Source organism: Carassius carassius, chromosome 18 (genome assembly GCF_963082965.1).
Source record: "Carassius carassius chromosome 18, fCarCar2.1, whole genome shotgun sequence".
In the NCBI taxonomy this organism is placed as follows: domain Eukaryota; kingdom Metazoa; phylum Chordata; class Actinopteri; order Cypriniformes; family Cyprinidae; genus Carassius; species Carassius carassius.
This window is the reverse complement of record NC_081772.1, coordinates 3,249,122-3,267,180: the sequence shown is the minus strand read 5'-3', so window position 1 is coordinate 3,267,180 and position 18,059 is coordinate 3,249,122. Positions and strand designations below refer to the sequence as shown.

The window sequence follows — 18,059 nt, the reverse complement described above, 5'->3', positions numbered from 1 at the left end:
TGAATTGGATTCACTTTATACTACATCACTGACCAATGCATATACTGTATATTAACAGATGATTCGCAACAGCTCAGGGAAGGTCAAGTGTAGTCTTCAAACGTATGAACTGTGTATGGACTGACAAAGGTGTTACATGAGGAAGCAATTTGACAAAAATGCAGTAAATATTTTGGGTGCATCAAAAAGCGTGCTCGTTAAGATACCAGCAGATAAGATAATCCAGCACAAATTAGTGCATAAAAGGACACCAAAATGAAGTATTTGAACCTTATAATTAAATACAAAAGGTGGAAATAAACTGCAAAAAGGTCCACTTTTTGAAAAAAATGAACCCCCCTTTCAATAGGCTGGCTACGAACCTGTATAATATTAATGCATGCTACTATATGTTGGGGTTGATAAGATTTTCTAAGAGTTGCTTAGAAAATCAAAAACCTTTCTGATTAATAATATCAGTCTTGAAAACTGTTGTGCTGCTTAACATTTTTGTGTAAACCATGATATATTTTTATGATTCTTTGAAAAATATAATGTTATAAAGAACACTTTGTTTTAATTATATTTTTTGTTACATAACAAATGTCTTTACTGTCACCTATCACTTTTGAACAATTTATAGCATCACAGCTGAATAAAAGCTTTTGTTTCTTAAATTAAAGTATACATTTTTTACTGACTCCTATACTATATATATATATGTGTGTGTGCGTGTATGTATATGCTGCTTAAAGGTGAATAAATATTAAAATATTATTAAATTATTACCGCAATAACAGACTGATCATGGTGGTCCACATGGTTATGTGAGCTTGAAATATCTGAAAAAGAAAAAAAAGAGTTTACGGTGAATTCTATTAGATTTGAATTGTATGTTGATTCAAAAACATTTTTACAAATGCACATTAGTGTTTTAATTAAATTAAAAGAGCATTAAAAACAAGCAACACAGTTGCTCATGAAAATATCAAACAAATATCAAATCCACACAAGATAGGATTACTTCAACCCATGCCAAAAAAAAAAAAGATTAAGCCATTTGATGGCACTAATGCGCAGAAAGCTGTTTTGCAATCCGGCATAAAAACACTACTAAAGAATGAAGCATCTAGAACGAACTTGACAGCTTCAAATAAGATGTTTAATTAATTTTTGAAGGGTACAAATTCAGTTTATGTTGAGTGAAATAACATCTGGCATGCGGGTTTGCGCACAAGAAATTTCTGGATGTGTGCATTTGAATATTTGTCCATTTATGTCTCTGAGTTTTGAATATATTTGTCGATTTCGGGGTGAATAATGACAGTAAATCAATTCGGTCTATACTGCTTTAATCGTAATTAATTACCTCCCAGTTTCTGTACAAAACAGTTCTGCAATATTTATTAAATCACACCAAAAATTGTTGAATGTTGAGGGGTGAAAAAATCCTTTAAATTTTCATCAAACATATTCTAATCAGGCAGTCGTCAGGCCATCTAATGAGATGCCAGGAGTGAGGGCCTGACACTGCAGGCTCTGCCAGATGACTACCTCTCTCTCTCTCTCTCTCTCTCTCTCTTTCTCAGCCTGTATCCCTCGCACTCTCTCTTACACACTTTCATCATCGCTGAAGCTCATTAGTCCATCTTTCAGGCTTCCATTTGATTATAGTTTCACTTTTTAAAAGTAAAAAATATTTCAGTCATTTACTCTCATTAGTCCTCAAGGTCATCGTTTGAAGCCGCTCCTGTCAATATAAGATAAATCGACCCTTCGCTTCCTCTCCCTCTTTTGTGCGTGTATCTCCTTCAATGCTTCAGAAATGTCTCTCGCTGTCCTTTGGCTCCAAAGTTACGCTTCTGTAATAATCTCTTCCTCCCATTCCTCCGTTTCCCTCACACCATCCAGACAGAAACTAGCAAAGAGGAAGACAAAGATACAGAAAAAGAGATGAAATGAGAGAGACTGGCTAAGCATACTACTACTACTACTGTTTCTGCAATATCTGTAGCATGCATTAGACAAAGTGAACCAGAGACTCTAGAATCTAGTGCACTAGTCTTGTAGGCAGCAAGTGTTTTCTACAGTATGTGAATATATTTTAAAGTGTAATTTATTCCTGTGATAAAAGCTGTATTTTCAGCATTATTACTCCAGTCTTCAGTGACACATGATCCTTCAGAAATCATTCTAATATGATAATTTACTGCTCAAGACACAATTCTTATTATCAGTGATCATATTTATTATCTTCCTATTTTTGTCAAGATCATTTGATGAATAGCTGTATTTGAAACAAACCTTTTGTAACATTATAAATGTCTTTACTGTCACTTTCGATCAATTTACTGTGTCCTGGCTGAATAAAATATATGTATACAGTAGCAATAAACAAATCATGTTAAAAAACACTCACTTTAAAGGTGAACGGTGACATACTAATTGCAATATTAGTAATAAATAATAAATGAAATAATATGTTTGGGGTGTATTTTTTATTATTATTATTAATATTTAAAATGTATTTCTAAAAGATTTATTTGAAATAAATGCTTTTGAACTTTCTATTCATCAAGGAATCCTAAAAAGTAGGTTTTTGTCAGTTACTTCCACCGTTAAAACAAAACAAAAAGAAACTAATGGACTGAATAACAGTAATACAAGTCTGCCACTTCACATGAGTGTGTTTCTGCTAAGCTCCTGTGGAAATGTAACGTGTTTGTGTTTCTTTGGTTGTAAACTTGGCGTGTGATTGGGGCCTAAGGCTGACTGCAGAAATTAAAGCACAATCAATATGGACTGATGTTTCTTTGTTTCTTCCTCTGACGAGTCTCCACCAGTCACAGTGTGTGTGTGTGTGTGTGTGTGTGTGTGTGTGCTGTCATATGCTCATCAATACAGCTCTTTCATGGATTGGCAACTTCTGTATTAATTGCTAATTGCTCTTAATGACATTTAATGACTGTCAGTCAGTCCAAGTCCTGCCCCTCAACCTGTCAATCAAAATCTCCCAGGCAAATTACTGCAGCAGTGTTACTGTTACTGTTTACTTTTCTTTTCTATTGGCTTCTACTGTTTTTACCCTAAGCTATGGTATTTTCTATTTTCACACTGCACAAACTGTCCCTTGGTGGTGGAAGAAGCAGAAAAATCATCCAAAACATTAAAAATAGATAAATAAATCAAATAAACCAGAGAAAAAGACAACTTTTCCGGGATAAAAAGAAATATTCTGCAATTTTTTATATATACAGTATTCATTTAGAAACTATTTAGCTCAATGTGTTTATTTAGCCAGTTAACTCAAGGGAGCAGTTGGTCCTAAAAATAAAATCAGTGTTAACATATATTATAACTTATATTTTATTCATAAAAATAATAATAAGAGAGAGATATTGACTGTAATTATAAAAAAAAATATTTTTTGAAATTATTATATATAGTTTATATTTGTATAGACATGTATAAATATATATAAATGTATAGATACTGAATGTAATTATGTATAATGATATAAAATATTTATTTTTTATAATTGTCAATAACTAAATGTTTTATTGTACTGCCATTTGCAACTCCATTACTTCATTCACTGTGCTTATGAGTATTGCATTGCATCTTCAAATATGTTTTCCCTGTGATTTTCAAATACTTTTTGCATCAAGGTTTGTAATGTTAGTTTCTGAGCTTGTTGATCTGGTTTATTACTTTGATTAATATCTGCGGAGAAAATGAATGTGAAAAATACTTCCAATGCCAAAGCCACTAAAAAAATGGGCGGTTACTATTGCACTCTCTGTAGTCTCTCTCTTATTTATATGTGTGTGTGTTTGTTCTGAAGCTCCGCCCCCGACAGGGGTCTCAACCTCATATTTAAAATATCAGACAAAGTGCTGTGATGTCACAAAGCATCAGTGTCCAGCAAACTCGCTCTGTGTGTGTGTGTTAGAGAAAGAGCTTAACTGAACCCTTTTTCCTGTTATGAACACTTTTTTTTTCTTCCTCCATCTTCCTGTCACTCTTTGCTGTGTCCCTTCCTCTCCAGTCTTGCTGTCTCTCCCGGTGTCTTTAAGCTGCTGAATGCAGGATGCTCTGCACAATCTATAGGCCTCAGGGATACAGCAGAGAAGAGACAGAGACAGAGAGAGAGAGAGACAGGACACTCAGTCAGTGTCTGCAGATGAACATGGTGCCCAGAGCGAGACAAACAGGAAGCTCATTGAGCATCTCGAACCCTGACAGCACAATCAGCCTGACACTGCAGCCATGCACACACATGCTCACATGTATAATATGCTGCTTTCTTTTTTTTTATTTGAGGTCCACTCCATCTGAGGACACACACACATAATGTACATTTACTTAGCTATCTAAACCTTACCCTACCCGCAAACTTCATTTATAATGATTTATGAATCTTTTTCCAAATGAAGATTCCCAAAGCAAAGTTTTAATTAAAACAAAGATTTCTGGAGTTTATTGTAAAAGAAAATACTATTTTACTTTTTAGTCTTTCTACTGTTAAATTTGACGTTTAGTTCAAGGCATCACTGTTTCTTTGTAATTATTCAAATTAGTCAAATTAGTCATTAGTTTCAATTAGTCAAAATTGTTTTTAAGCAAATCCTACAAAACAAATTTAGCATCAGGTTTAGCTTGACTTGAAGCAAAGAACAAATTTGTATTGAAACAATCTCTCTCTCTCTCACACACACACACACACACACACTTTACCTAGTTATCTAAATTAGGACAAATTATATACTTCCATTATTTCTGTATAAAACTAATTTTGAACACTACAGTTGCACTTAAACCCTAAAACTGTAAAATAAAGCTTTTTTAAATGCATTTGCAGTTACTTAATTTAAACCTCTAAATGAGGAAATATCATAGACTTCAATGATACTATACAGTAATTTAAAACCTAAATGAAAGAAGTTTTCCATTTTATATATATTTATATATATTTCCAGTGAATGCATCATAATATGCACCTTGAACGCCGCTTTGGATAAAAACATCTGACAAATGAATAAATGTAAAAGTTACATATATTTTATTTATCTTTTTCACCAACTCAGGTTTAGTGAGATTTAGCTCAACTTCTGAGGACTCAAATACATCAATCTGAAATTTAGGCCAATTTATTTTTTTATTTTTTTGTATAGTGTCAATACAGACTCAATCTCATCCATCAAACACATTAACCTAGTTATAGTTAAACTGATTCTGTCTGAAACAGATACACACCAAAATAACGACCCCTGACTCACTCACACACACACATCATGCAGGCCACAGAATAAGACAGAGGACTGAAGTGTGGCAGAAATTTCAGAGGGATGAGTGAGTGTGTGTGTACATTTGGAGGTGGGGTCTGGGGGGATTGTGTGTGTGTGTGTGTGTGTGTGTCTTTGTGGTGGGGGGGGAATGGTGTCAGCTGCACAGGCAGCAGAAAGCAACATCTTAATAAAACAGCCTGAGGCAAAATCCCATTAAAGACTTCACAGAGCAGCTAGGTACACACACACACACACTCACAAAATACAATACATCTGTCTGTCTTTGTGTATGACGGTGTGAATTCATTTGGACTGTGTAAGCCTGTGTGTGTGCGAGGGGTTACAGACCTCAGTGCGACCTCAGTACCTTCAGAGACATTGCGAGAATACCAAAAAGAAAGAGCAATTCTTTGATGTATTTTGTGTGTTGGTGAGAGGTACAAAACTTTTTTCGGTGCACGTAGCCTACATTTTTGGTGCTGCTTGATTGTTCAATATTTCACTATATCTTCCTTTACAACAATTCATAGAGGGAGACAGTTCTGTGAAAGCTACCCAAACCAAAATGTGGCCAAACAAACACATGCACTGTTTACAAATGACGATGGCTGTATTATCATTTTATGTATGGAGGCAGATTGTGAGCATTAGCACACATAAAAACACCCAAAACTGTCAGAGCGAAAACGGGATGTCACGAGAGGGAAGGAAAAAAGAGGCAGACGCAGAAGTTAAAACTCCCTGGCTTTTTCTGCCCGAAACGCAGAACTTAACATTTTTGTAAACTATTGTTATGACAGCATGTCACTTCGGTTTGAGCGTCAGCGGTTAGCGGCGCGGGCTGAGCAGGGCGGTGCAGCGATCTTTAGCGAGACCCTAAGGCTATTGTCATAAAGCTCAACGGCGCTAACAGCCAACTCTAATTCACTTGTCAACTGCCTGATAAAATACTGCACAAATGCCATTTTAACTGAAGCAGCTAATAGGGAGGTTTATAGGCCTTCCTGTGCGGCGCGTGCATGAGAGCGAGAGTCTTCACACCGGTCATCATCTAAAGCATATTAGAATAATCAGGCGGAAATAAATCCTCTGTGTCATCTGGTTAAGTAGATTCGGTTAAGTCGCCTGTTAACCCTTGTAATCCAGACAGCCAGTGAGTCCTGACCCTCGCGTTAGAGTTTGAATGCTAAACTAACCCTTTAATCTGAGTCCAGATGTGTTAAGTGCTGCTATTGACTCCACCGCTAATGAACACGGCTCAACTGCAAAGACAAACAAGTACAGAATTGACTGCACTGGATTTATAACTAACAACAAAAAGTCTGGTAAAATAGTCATGTGATGTGATGAGAAGCGTATCGTATGGAGGTGCACGGGATGTTCAGGTGTTTGTCTGCACCTGGAGGCAGGAAGCGAAGAATGAAGCTCGTCTTGTTATTTCAATCAGTAAAATATACGAACGCTTATTCTTAACACATGAAAAGGTGAGTTATGAATATTGAACTCACTTGTATTTCAGATTTTACTGAATGTAAAAACACAGAGATTTTACAGAGGCCTATGGCTGCTAAAATGTAGAGTAATGGTATTACACAGTACTGTGGTATTTTATGAATACTATGTTCATTTACCTTTTTCTTGCATGATACATTCACAAAAACTATAATAATGTGAGTGTGAGCAACATTCAACAAAACAACTGGGTTGTGGCTAGAAGGGATACAGCAAAAAACGGAAGCTAACAATAAATTGAATTTTCTACTTATTGTTTTAATAATGTCTACACCTACCCCAACCCTAAACCTACCCCTTACAATAATGCAAAAATAGTAATCATTGTTGTACAGTGTGAGAAAAATAATGCTATAGTGATGTGCACATACCCAATTTTTTTATTTGTATTTATTTATTTATTTTTTACTGTATAGCCTATCATCTACCCTTAACCTACGATTGGGTTTGGACACGTACTTTGGATGTACTAGCCTAATTATTATCAAAATAACATGGTGATATCATCCCATACAAAAGTTAATGTGGTGGTAGGGCTACCATGTTTCTTTTTTACCAAGTTTCTCAAAGAATAGCATTGGTAATGCCATCATGCCATAAACAAACATGGCATTTTCATGGTAGCCTACATATCAACAAAAACAACCACTATTTGCAAATACATGCTAGTCTAAATCTACTTGCAAAATACCATGGTAATAGCCTACCACAGAACTGTTTGTTAGTGTCTAGTGGAGTTGCTGACGGTGGGCTCGTAACGCCCCCTGCTGGCGTGGGCCGCTGCTCATGTATAATTAAGAAGAGCGAGACAGGTGAGGCTTGCCGAAGCTCACGGTGACGCGGAGCCCACTGACGCCGTCTCAACCGCTCAAAACCTCTGTTTACAGTCGCTTTACCGGGAAATCTACCGGCAGAACTAGTAAATAAGTTAATGAACGTGGAGAGCAATAAAGAGCGCGCGCGTCCGGTCAATATTACTGTGACAACAGCGACATCTGCTGAGAACTCACTCTGTTTACCACAGTGCCCTACAAAATACCAGCTTCCTTTATTACAATAAAACTGTGGTGATTTGGTATGATTTAACACTATCATAAAAAAATAAAAACAAAAAATTGTTAAATATAAAGACAAATATTTGAAAAGCTTCTTATCTGTTGAAAGGACATCGTATATTATTTAATTATTAAGTGGGCTGATCAATACAGCATTTTAGCTATGCTAAATTACACCATACAGTGAAAATGAGGAAGAGAACATAGCTATGCCCTGCTCATTACCCTCATGCCCTACAGGTGTATTTGTAAACTCCATAAATGAAAGCAAAGCACCCGTTTGGGATGCTACCTTGATAATATAACAGCAATATTTAAAATGATTGTAGCAAATTTCCTTAAATATAGACTGTACTGTTTGCATATTTAAATATATTTCTTGAGTACTGTCTGTACTTCAGGTGCATGGTAGAAACAAACATTTCCTGCTGAGTTGAAATTCCAGGTAATACATACATTTCTTGCGCCACCCGGGATCATGAGTTCATAAACAGCAAAATCACTTGAAATTATGATAGCACCCATAACAAAGTGAAAGGGGCCTTTGTGAAGAGATTCAGTTGCTCACCTTTGTTTACAACGACCCTTTGATAAGAATAAAACTAAAACAACATAACATAAAACCACTGATCATCTGATGCTTAGTAATTAAAAATAGAGGACATTTGCTCACACTAATATTTACTGTAAAGCTGCTTTGAAGCCATCTGTATTGTATAATGCATTATATTAATAAAATTATTCCAAACTGATACTATTTCATCATGACACTGCACTTCTTAACATCTACAACAAAAATTAACAGCATAAGCAAAAACAAAACATACCAAATCGATAACGCGATAACGATTCGCAGGGAAGCCATCAGAATCCTAATTCAAAGTTGAACAAGGCCCACATTCATCTTCTTGTGGTCTGATCTGCATTATAGAATACTTGGGAGACACTTCTGCCATTGTAAAGAAACTTTCATTAATACAGTCAGAGGAAAAATTAATTATAATGATTTCTAGTAATTTATTTTGTTAAAGGAGCCTGCATATCAACCAAGAATCATTCACAGAGCCACTAAAAATACTTATTTGATTAAATGGTGTTCATGAAGCTGTGAAGTGAATCGCATTGTTTACATCTGAGATGTGTCAGATGTGTGATGTGATCATTTACATGTGCATTTCTGCATGTGTGTGCGTGTGTAACATACATGCAAGGTGTTTTTTTGTTGATTGTGAGAGATGCTAAAGAGTGTTTGTTGTGTTCATGTGCATGTTATGGCTGGTGTGTGTGTGTGTGTGTGTGTGTGTGTGTGTGTGTTTGAGTAATGGTACCTGTCTGGAATGATTGACTCTCAGGAGACAGATGAGTGGTGTCAGGCTGTCAGCGTGAACTCTATCACACCAGCGCGTCTCTTTCAGACGCAGAGAACAGAGAGGAGAGACAGACACACTGAAAGAGTGCAGCTCTGTCTCTCTGTTTGCTTTTCGCTCTGCTCGCGATCATTTCCCTCCAGCCCTGCACATTAAACAATTTACCCAAACTTTCCTCGCAGTGCCGGAGCGAACACAGGCGCTAAATGTTTTAGCTCGACAGTAAACAGGATCTCAGATCAGATTTTAAACTCATTTAAATTCACATTCTGCACTTGCTCTGTGCGGCAGGCACTAATAATATGCTAAAAACATCAGATATTCAAAATAGCTCAAAACAGTCACTTCATAATTATTCATTTCTGACAGCGAAGAAAACAAAGGCTGTGAAGGGCGATGACAGCGGATGGAGGGATGAACTCGAGAGATGGTGCAGTGAGGTGGAGGACGGGTGATGAGGGGTCAACGGTCAGACGGCCCGGAGCAGACGATGCTCTGAACGAACAGAACCGTCTCAACACAGGGAACAGATGGGTCAGAACCACAGGGACACAGAGACAGACAGAGAAAGACAAAGAGAGAGAGTTTATTATTATCAATACTGCTACTTCTGCCACCTATTTTCACTCACTGTTTTTTTCTGTAATGATGCGTTGGCAAAAGATTAGATAGATAGACAGACAGACAGACAGACAGACAGACAGACAGACAGACAGACAGACAGACAGATAGATAGATAGATAGATAGATAGATAGATAGATAGATAGATAGATAGATAGATAGATAGATAGATAGATAGATAGATAGATAGATAGATAGATAGATAGATAGATAGATAGATAGATAGATATAACGAAAGACAGAACAAATGATAGAACGAATGACAGACAAATGAACAAACGATAGAACAATAGAACAAATGATATAACAAATGATAGATAGACAGACAGATAGGTAGAACGAAAGATAGAATGAAAGATAGAACAAATGATAGAATGAATGACAGATGAACGAACGATAGATAGAACAATAGAACATGACAGAATTAATGAACAAATTAATGAACGAACGACAGATAGTAAGATAGAACAATTAGAACAAATGATAGAACAAATGAATGAACGAACAAACCGATAGATAGATAGATAGATAGATAGATAGATAGATAGATAGATAGATAGATAGATAGATAGATAGATAGATAGATAGATAGATAGATAGATAGATAGATACTTTTATTTTCCATTTGTTAAAACAATCAATACATTGCGAATTATATTATCATCAACATTTTAATTTAAGTGAAAAACTATTTTGAACCATTTTTTTACTTTCCAAAAATCATCATGCATCTTGAGCTTCAAAGGAGAGAAAAACATCCATCCATCTCTACAAAGAGTCACAAGACCAATGACGCTTATTTACTTATATCTAAAATAAAAACGTTTCGTTTGTACAAAAAAAAAAAAAATCCCTGATTTCCAACGGGGTCTCAGACTTTTGGATCCGACTGTATAATGTGACTTCTTCAGGGAGACAGAGAAATTGAAAAAATGTGGGGAACACAGGAAGGGTTTTGACTTAACAGAGTACGGCAAGGTTACAGGAGTGTCGAATTGTATTTGAGAGCTAAAGCGTGTGTGAGTGAGACAGAGAGCAGCTCTGAGACTAATTAAACAAGCAGAAGGCAGAGAGTGTTCTGAACAGAAGCCATCTCTGGGCCGGACTGAGGTAATGATGGAAAAAAGGATTTAGTCTATCCACCATTGCTCTATCCTCTCCTCCCTTTCCCTCGTTATTAAGCAGGTGTCCGTGTCCCAGCTCTGTGTGTGTATGTGTGTGTGTGTGTGTGTGTGTGTGTGTCCCCACGGAGGCTTTCACAGCTCTCGGCTCTTGCAACTGTATCTCCTTCACCGGGGCTCAAACTCCCATTTACTGACAGATACCTATGTACAACATAAACCACAACCAACTGGCAGTTCACACATAAAATCATCTCAAACAGTGCTGGGGAAGCTACTTTGAGGATGATTTGACAATAGAGCTTAAGGACTTGAGGTCAGATCGTTTGGTTTGATGTGAAAGCAGTTTTCTGAACTTGGGTGCGTCTGAGTTTGCTTAAAAACTTTTGAGGTTTGGAATTGTTTACAGTTGGTTTAAATGCAATCCATCCTTAAATGTAGAAATGCACCACTATGTTAACTTTTTGCTTAAATGCATGTTCCAGGTCACAATTATTATAGAACATTTTAATAATATTTTACTATAAGGCATTTCTCAAAGCTACATGTCAAATAAATTGCCCTCTTGCAATATATCAGCAGCAGACAAATCCTAGTGCGCGTAAAGTTCTGGTGGTAAATCCAAAGCTACAAAACATGAATAAAACAGTAATGTTGACATCTCATCCTTAGGGGTTACCTAGTTACAGTGGTTAAAAGCCTGAACCAGTATTCGGCGATACACCCAATAGTACAATGGGGATAGGGAGGTGAAGTCAAGCTCAGGAAGAAACTGCCTGAAACTAGCTTGCCAGGCCATAAGCTACTCATAATTTAACCAGTGAAACATAATATGCAATCAGATATTTAAGATCTGGGACCAAAGGTTTAAGAATTGGTAACTAAAAATGCATTGAGATATAATGCATTGATTATACATACATATAATAAGAATCTCAATTAGGGTGATAACAACAAACTTTAACACTGGATGTAAAATATACACAATTCATAAAACTAAAAACCAATTTTTTTAAAAGAAATAAATACTTTTTTTGTTTCTTGAGCAGCAAATCAGCATTTTAAAATGACACTGAAGACTGGAGTAATGATGCTGAAAATCCAGCTTTGACCACAGGAATAAATTACATTTTGAAATAAATTCAAATAGAAAACAGACATTTTAAAATGTAATAATATTTCATTACATTACTGTTTTTACTGTATTTTTGATCCAATAAATAAATGCAGCCTTAGTGAGCCGAAGAGACTTCTTTCAAAAATCTTACAGACCACAAACTTTTGAACCGTTCTACCAAAAAATTAAATGGAACATTGGCACCACAACAAACTGAAATGAATAATATTTCCCAACACTTCTTGAGAGTAAAAGGAACATTCAACAAGATAATGTTTCATATAATGTGACATCAAGACAAATAACAATGAAAATCGTGAGTTTGGTCATGTTACATCACCACTAAAAAATGCTTGTTTCCAAAAAAAGCTATTGTCATAGTGCTAAACAAATGTAGTTTAGAGAGAAGCATGGTCTAAATACTGGCCTCAACATATTCAGCAACAAACAACATCCTGTTCTTTCTTACTGGCCTTGTACTTCTGTTGCTAAAAACATGCAAATTTATTCTCATTTTATGCTACTCTTCACGCTTTATATGTTACCCTTGGGAGATATCATCAGGAAACATGGTGTTAGCTTTCACTGTTATGCTGATGATACTCAGCTCTATATTTCTTCGCAGCCCGGTGAAACACACCAATTTGAAAAACTAATGGATTGCATAGTCGATATAAAAAACTGGATGACGAGTAATTTCTTACTGCTAAATTCTGAAAAAACAGAGGTGTTAATTATAGGACCTAAAAACTCTGCTTGTAATAACCTGGAACACTGTCTAAGACTTGATGGTTGCTCTGTCAATTCTTCATCATCATTTAGGAACCTAGGTGTGCTATTTGATCGCAATCTTTCCTTAGAAAGCCACGTTTCTAGCATTTGTAAAACTGCATTTTTCCATCTCAAAAATATATCTAAATTACGGCCTATGCTCTCAATGTCAAATGCAGAAATGTTAATCCATGCATTTATGACCTCAAGGTTAGATTATTGTAATGCTTTATTGGGTGGTTGTTTTGCACGCTTAGTAAACAAACTACAGCTAGTCCAAAATGCAGCAGCAAGAGTTCTTACTAGAACCAGGAAGTATGACCATATTAGCCCGGTCCTGTCAACACTGCACTGGCTCCCTATCAAGCATCGCATAGATTTTAAAATATTGCTTATTACTTATAAAGCCCTGAATGGTTTAGCACCTCAGTATTTGAATGAGCTCCTTTTACATTATAATCCTCTACGTCCGCTACGTTCTCAAAACTCAGGCAATTTGATAATACCTAGAATATCAAAATCAACTGCAGGCGGCAGATCCTTTTCCTATTTGGCGCCAAAACTCTGGAATAACCTACCTAACATTGTTCGGGAGGCAGACACACTCTTGCAGTTTAAATCTAGATTAAAGACCCATCTCTTTACCCTGGCTTACACATAACATACTAATATGCTTTCATTATCCAAATCCGTTAAAGGATTTTTAGGCTGCATTAATTAGGTAAACCGGAACCGGAAACACTTCACATAACAACCTATGTACTTGCTACATCATTAGAAGAATGGCATCTACGCTAATATTTGTCTGTTTCTCTCTTGTTCCGAGGTCACCGTAGCCACCAGATCCAGTCTGTGTCCAGATCAGAGGGTCACTGCAGTCACCCGGATCCAGTACGTATCCAGACCAGATGGTGAATCAGCACCTAGAAAGGACCTCTACATCCCTGAAAGACAGCGGAGACCAGGACAACTAGAGCCCCAGATACAGATCCCCTGTAAAGACCTTGTCTCAGAGGAGCACCAGGACAAGACCACAGGAAACAGATGATTCTTCTGCACAATCTGACTTTGCTGCAGCCTGGAATTGAACTACTGGTTTCGTCTGGTCAGAGGAGAACTGGCCCCCCAACTGAGCCTGGTTTCTCCCAAGGTTTTTTTCTCCATTCTGTCACCGATGGAGTTTCGGTTCCTTGCCGCTGTCGCCTCTGGCTTGCTTAGTTGGGGACACTTCATCTACAGCGATATCGTTGACTTGATTGCAAATAAATGCACAGACACTATTTAACTGAACAGAGATGACATAACTGAATCCAATGATGAACTGCCTTTAACTATCATTTTTGCATTATTGACACTGTTTTCCTAATGAATGTTGTTCAGTTGCTTTGACGCAATGTATTTTGTTTAAAGCGCTATATAAATAAAGGTGACATTGACATTGACATTTTATAACAGTGTCACCGTCTAAAATCATTTTATATTCTCTATAAACAGAGAAGGAATAGACTGGCACAAGTGTCTCCTTCAGGCCAGATGAGGGTTGAAACTAATCAAATGTTTTGAGTATTGCAATCTTTCCACTGTGTTCTGCAATCACAGAGCAAATAAAACCTGTTGTCTGTCCGTTGCCTCCTGTTAATCACTCTCAGCACATTTCCTCATGAAGACTGCTCCTCCGTCTACTTCTGATTTTCATAAAATCATATTACCAGCAAACCAATTATCAGTCATCCAATCTCCTGTTGTCAACAGGCTGCCCTTCTCAAATACTGAAAGGACTTGTGTGTATAATAGCCCCAGAGGGCCACAAAACCCAGTGGGCATTCATATATGACCTCTCTTCTCTGTGCCTGCTGCCTGATAATGTCTAGATGGAAAACTTCATTTGATTTGCTGTAAAATCTTTCCCCAAATGAGGGTTACCATCTACACAACAATACAGTAGTATTCTCAAGTCAACAACCAAAAGTCACATGATTGACATGTAAATTGTCCAACAACAATTTTTTTTCAGATGGGTGGATTTTGAGGTAGGATAGTTTGTGAAATACAACTTTCACAAACCAATACGACTTTCGATACGATCTTATGCTTACCAAGGCTGCATTTATTTCATCACAAATACAGTAAAATCTGTAATATTATAAACATATTATTACAATTCAAAATAACCATTTTCAATTTGAATATATGTTAGATGTAATTTATTCCTGTGATGCAAAGCTGAATTTTGAGAATCAATACTCCAGTCTTTGGTGTCGAGTGATCTTCAGAAATCATTATAATATGCTGATCAGCTGCTTAAGATTTTTTTTTTTGAATATCATAAATGATGAAAACAGTGCTGCTTAATACTTTTGTGGAAACTGTGATACTTTAAATAGGATTCTTTGAAGAACAGAAAGTTCAAAGGAACAGTGTCTTTGAAATAAAAATCTTTTGTAACATTATAAATGTCTTTACTGTCACCTTTCAATTTAATGCATTACTGCTAAATATACATGAGTTTCTTTGTATATATCACTTACTCTAGTGGGGAGCAGAACAAAAACAGGTGTGTGTGTATATATATATGTATATATAATAACAAGAATTTTCAATAGATTTGGCTTTTCTCTTTTTAAAAAAGAGAAACATGCCTTAACATTGTTATGTGTTTTCACAATGAATATATTTTAATAAGACAGTGGAATCAAGGAATTCAGTGACAACATGATAAGAGAAGCCTGTGGAAAGCAACATCTAAACATGCGTACATCTGGAGCAGATCTTGTTTTGCAGATTGTATTACAGGTAAAATAATAAATAAGACTATTCAGTCTCTTATCACCTTGTCAGTGAACCGCTTGCATTCACAGTCTTCTTTTAGCATATTTTATTCAACCTACTGCTGGAATAAAAAGGCAGTTGTTGCTTTTTTAGCCTTATTTGAGCTATAAAAAACAGACATAACATTTTTTTTTTGTCTTTTTAAAAATAGCTAAATTTATCAGTATGTTTTCTTCATTTCCCTTTTCTAAAAAAGTTAAGAAACTTATTCTGAAAGCAAAATGCATAGAGAAAAATCAGACCAAACTGTACCTTCCAGCGCAAATGTGCAGCGCTTCCTGCTTGTTTCGCCACATTTTGGTTTCAAGCACAGAAAAAGATGAGGAAAGATTACTGCAAGAGATAAATTGACATATACATGACTTAAATGTTCTTAAACAACTAAATAAAGTTGATGCATATAATATTAATTGGTTAAAACCCTCTGGAATAGTTCCTATTGGAAACACAATGAAGCAGCCTGGAAACTTGATGTTTTCTGGTGGACTGATAAAAAGCTGTGCATTTGACTCCTAGAAAGTATGTAAAATCAGGTGTTTTTTTGTTTAGTTTTTTTTTATTATTGATTTACTATTGTAGTTTTTAATTAATACTTTAGGTTAGTTTTTCATTTTATTTATATTTTAGTAATTTGTGATATGTTGTCAATTTTATTAGCATTTTTAATATATAAATAATTATTTTGAAAAAATATTCTAGTTTTACTTATTTTAGTACATGAAGTTAAAGTAAATAAAAATGAGAAATGTTTCCTTGGTAACTGGCTGAAATAAAGTACATACATATATATATATATATATATATGTGTGTGTGTGTGTGTGTGTATTTTTATTTTATAAATATAAAAAATATACTGAATATATAATAAAATATATTAATATAATATAATATATTTTTATTTAATTTATATATGTATTAAATGTTTATAGTAGATGTTATAAAATACAATTTCTTAAATATTTATATTACATTTTAATATGTTTTGCTTTATTCCAATGTTTATTTTATTCAAGGAATGATTTTTTTTCCCCTATAGTTTTAGTTTTACTTTTTTTTACTATAATAACCCTGGTAATGTTATTGGCAAATAAGGTCTTGCCATTTTTTGTGTGCAGCATACATCAGATGGTCTGTTAGGGTCAAAGGTCACAACTGCACACTCTACTCCTATTCTATAAGGGACATCTCTCCCTCATTCCGTAGTGCTTCATTTATTAAAATGTGAATCTTAAACTTAAAAAATTACACTCACAATTGCATATAAAAATACTTTATGCACATAAAAATGCTCTGAAGTCAGTCGATGGCCTGTCTGTCGGCAGCCCAGTACAGTATTGCAGTTTGAGTGTCTCCTGTGCTGGTGATGCTCTCTCACCAAACACGCCGGCCCTCTCAATGTTCCCTTCATCTTGTCAGCTCACACAGGCTGCCAGTGTTTTGATGCTGCTAGCAGTATGACGCCACAGCCAGTAAAATGCCAGAGGGAAAAATGCCCTTAAGGTGTAGTATCCGCACTCCTCCCTCCGTTCACTAGCTTAACGTCTATAAACAGACACTAAACGCTGGGTCTCTCTGTTTTGAACCAGACCTCACACGGACCTGCGCTCTGTCAGTTCTGCTGACACGCTTCACTGTGCTCAGCAAAAATACTCTTTTGAAGTAATTGCCTCATTTCGGTGTGAAGCTTCACATTCAGAAGGGATGTTTAGAAATGTCTTGTTTGAAAACATGGCGTGCATTATGTAACACATTTGTCGATCAAAACCAGGGCGGTCAAAGTTAATGCATTAACGCATATGATTGATTAAATCAATTTCACACTATAACTAGTATTCTGGTGTATGATTTCAAATTTTCAGAGCTAATTGCAACTGAATGGTACATAAACACACACCATTTTTAGCAGTAAATAGAAAGACTCTAAAATCCGAATTGGATGTTTAACACAAGAAAGTCATTTCATCATGCACTGACTTCCATGTTTGCATTTATAGTGTATTTTAATGACATTTGAGAAAGACAAATAGAAATATCAACTCAAAAATGTGTGCAAGTGAGACAAACTGCATGCACTGTAGATGCACGTAAATTGCAGAAGCTAATAATACCACATAGGCCTTTTTTATTTTTCTTTGAACACAATATCATTAACTAATTAAAAAATGACAAAAAGTGGAAATTAAATATGAATTTTGATAAATTAATCAAGCTCAAATTAAAACCTATTACTTGTTTCTGCACATCTGCACAGATATGGGTTACAAATCAATCCTTAGGTAGACACCATCTTTAATATAATGCATTTAAATTTTAAATTCAGTCAAATTGCATTGAAACATATGCATTACTGTGCATGAGTGCAGGGTATTTTTGAATTTGGTTGCATGTAAATGTAGCT

General features: G+C 35.7%; 1 long non-coding RNA gene across 1 annotated transcript; it reads right to left on the bottom strand.

Annotated features, from left to right (window-relative positions):
• Window positions 1-748: 748 nt before the first annotated feature.
• Window positions 749-15,940, bottom strand: LOC132091778 (uncharacterized). The gene is made up of 4 exons (XR_009422129.1): window positions 15,914-15,940; window positions 3,946-4,074; window positions 1,693-1,897; window positions 749-821 (listed from the first exon to the last, which is right to left on the bottom strand). It is a non-coding gene; the product is annotated as an uncharacterized LOC132091778 (long non-coding RNA).
• Window positions 15,941-18,059: the final 2,119 nt, after the last annotated feature.